This window comes from Arctopsyche grandis, chromosome 13 (assembly GCF_051622035.1).
Source record: "Arctopsyche grandis isolate Sample6627 chromosome 13, ASM5162203v2, whole genome shotgun sequence".
Classification (NCBI taxonomy): Eukaryota; Metazoa; Arthropoda; class Insecta; order Trichoptera; family Hydropsychidae; genus Arctopsyche; species Arctopsyche grandis.
The window spans coordinates 29,517,067-29,520,728 of record NC_135367.1 but is presented as its reverse complement, the minus strand read 5'-3'; positions in this window follow the sequence as shown (position 1 = coordinate 29,520,728).

Here is a 3,662-nt window from a genome sequence, read left to right as displayed (position 1 = left end):
TAACCTAACCTAACCTAACCTAACCTAACCTAACCTAACCTAACCTAACCTAACCTAACCTAACCTAACCTAACCTAACCTAACCTAACCTAACCTAACCTAACCTAACCTAACCTAACCTAACCTAACCTAACCTAACCTAACCTAACCTAACCTAACCTAACCTAACCTAACCTAACCTAACCTAACCTAACCTAACCTAACCTAACCTAACCTAACCTAACCTAACCTAACCTAACCTAACCTAACCTAACCTAACCTAACCTAACCTAACCTAACCTAACCTAACCTAACCTAACCTAACCTAACCTAACCTAACCTAACCTAACCTAACCTAACCTAACCTAACCTAACCTAACCTAACCTAACCTAACCTAACCTAACCTAACCTAACCTAACCTAACCTAACCTAACCTAACCTAACCTAACCTAACCTAACCTAACCTAACCTAACCTAACCTAACCTAACCTAACCTAACCTAACCTAACCTAACCTAACCTAACCTAACCTAACCTAACCTAACCTAACCTAACCTAACCTAACCTAACCTAACCTAACCTAACCTAACCTAACCTAACCTAACCTAACCTAACCTAACCTAACCTAACCTAACCTAACCTAACCTAACCTAACCTAACCTAACCTAACCTAACCTAACCTAACCTAACCTAACCTAACCTAACCTAACCTAACCTAACCTAACCTAACCTAACCTAACCTAACCTAACCTAACCTAACCTAACCTAACCTAACCTAACCTAACCTAACCTAACCTAACCTAACCTAACCTAACCTAACCTAACCTAACCTAACCTAACCTAACCTAACCTAACCTAACCTAACCTAACCTAACCTAACCTAACCTAACCTAACCTAACCTAACCTAACCTAACCTAACCTAACCTAACCTAACCTAACCTAACCTAACCTAACCTAACCTAACCTAACCTAACCTAACCTAACCTAACCTAACCTAACCTAACCTAACCTAACCTAACCTAACCTAACCTAACCTAACCTAACCTAACCTAACCTAACCTAACCTAACCTAACCTAACCTAACCTAACCTAACCTAACCTAACCTAACCTAACCTAACCTAACCTAACCTAACCTAACCTAACCTAACCTAACCTAACCTAACCTAACCTAACCTAACCTAACCTAACCTAACCTAACCTAACCTAACCTAACCTAACCTAACCTAACCTAACCTAACCTAACCTAACCTAACCTAACCTAACCTAACCTAACCTAACCTAACCTAACCTAACCTAACCTAACCTAACCTAACCTAACCTAACCTAACCTAACCTAACCTAACCTAACCTAACCTAACCTAACCTAACCTAACCTAACCTAACCTAACCTAACCTAACCTAACCTAACCTAACCTAACCTAACCTAACCTAACCTAACCTAACCTAACCTAACCTAACCTAACCTAACCTAACCTAACCTAACCTAACCTAACCTAACCTAACCTAACCTAACCTAACCTAACCTAACCTAACCTAACCTAACCTAACCTAACCTAACCTAACCTAACCTAACCTAACCTAACCTAACCTAACCTAACCTAACCTAACCTAACCTAACCTAACCTAACCTAACCTAACCTAACCTAACCTAACCTAACCTAACCTAACCTAACCTAACCTAACCTAACCTAACCTAACCTAACCTAACCTAACCTAACCTAACCTAACCTAACCTAACCTAACCTAACCTAACCTAACCTAACCTAACCTAACCTAACCTAACCTAACCTAACCTAACCTAACCTAACCTAACCTAACCTAACCTAACCTAACCTAACCTAACCTAACCTAACCTAACCTAACCTAACCTAACCTAACCTAACCTAACCTAACCTAACCTAACCTAACCTAACCTAACCTAACCTAACCTAACCTAACCTAACCTAACCTAACCTAACCTAACCTAACCTAACCTAACCTAACCTAACCTAACCTAACCTAACCTAACCTAACCTAACCTAACCTAACCTAACCTAACCTAACCTAACCTAACCTAACCTAACCTAACCTAACCTAACCTAACCTAACCTAACCTAACCTAACCTAACCTAACCTAACCTAACCTAACCTAACCTAACCTAACCTAACCTAACCTAACCTAACCTAACCTAACCTAACCTAACCTAACCTAACCTAACCTAACCTAACCTAACCTAACCTAACCTAACCTAACCTAACCTAACCTAACCTAACCTAACCTAACCTAACCTAACCTAACCTAACCTAACCTAACCTAACCTAACCTAACCTAACCTAACCTAACCTAACCTAACCTAACCTAACCTAACCTAACCTAACCTAACCTAACCTAACCTAACCTAACCTAACCTAACCTAACCTAACCTAACCTAACCTAACCTAACCTAACCTAACCTAACCTAACCTAACCTAACCTAACCTAACCTAACCTAACCTAACCTAACCTAACCTAACCTAACCTAACCTAACCTAACCTAACCTAACCTAACCTAACCTAACCTAACCTAACCTAACCTAACCTAACCTAACCTAACCTAACCTAACCTAACCTAACCTAACCTAACCTAACCTAACCTAACCTAACCTAACCTAACCTAACCTAACCTAACCTAACCTAACCTAACCTAACCTAACCTAACCTAACCTAACCTAACCTAACCTAACCTAACCTAACCTAACCTAACCTAACCTAACCTAACCTAACCTAACCTAACCTAACCTAACCTAACCTAACCTAACCTAACCTAACCTAACCTAACCTAACCTAACCTAACCTAACCTAACCTAACCTAACCTAACCTAACCTAACCTAACCTAACCTAACCTAACCTAACCTAACCTAACCTAACCTAACCTAACCTAACCTAACCTAACCTAACCTAACCTAACCTAACCTAACCTAACCTAACCTAACCTAACCTAACCTAACCTAACCTAACCTAACCTAACCTAACCTAACCTAACCTAACCTAACCTAACCTAACCTAACCTAACCTAACCTAACCTAACCTAACCTAACCTAACCTAACCTAACCTAACCTAACCTAACCTAACCTAACCTAACCTAACCTAACCTAACCTAACCTAACCTAACCTAACCTAACCTAACCTAACCTAACCTAACCTAACCTAACCTAACCTAACCTAACCTAACCTAACCTAACCTAACCTAACCTAACCTAACCTAACCTAACCTAACCTAACCTAACCTAACCTAACCTAACCTAACCTAACCTAACCTAACCTAACCTAACCTAACCTAACCTAACCTAACCTAACCTAACCTAACCTAACCTAACCTAACCTAACCTAACCTAACCTAACCTAACCTAACCTAACCTAACCTAACCTAACCTAACCTAACCTAACCTAACCTAACCTAACCTAACCTAACCTAACCTAACCTAACCTAACCTAACCTAACCTAACCTAACCTAACCTAACCTAACCTAACCTAACCTAACCTAACCTAACCTAACCTAACCTAACCTAACCTAACCTAACCTAACCTAACCTAACCTAACCTAACCTAACCTAACCTAACCTAACCTAACCTAACCTAACCTAACCTAACCTAACCTAACCTAACCTAACCTAACCTAACCTAACCTAACCTAACCTAACCTAACCTAACCTAACCTA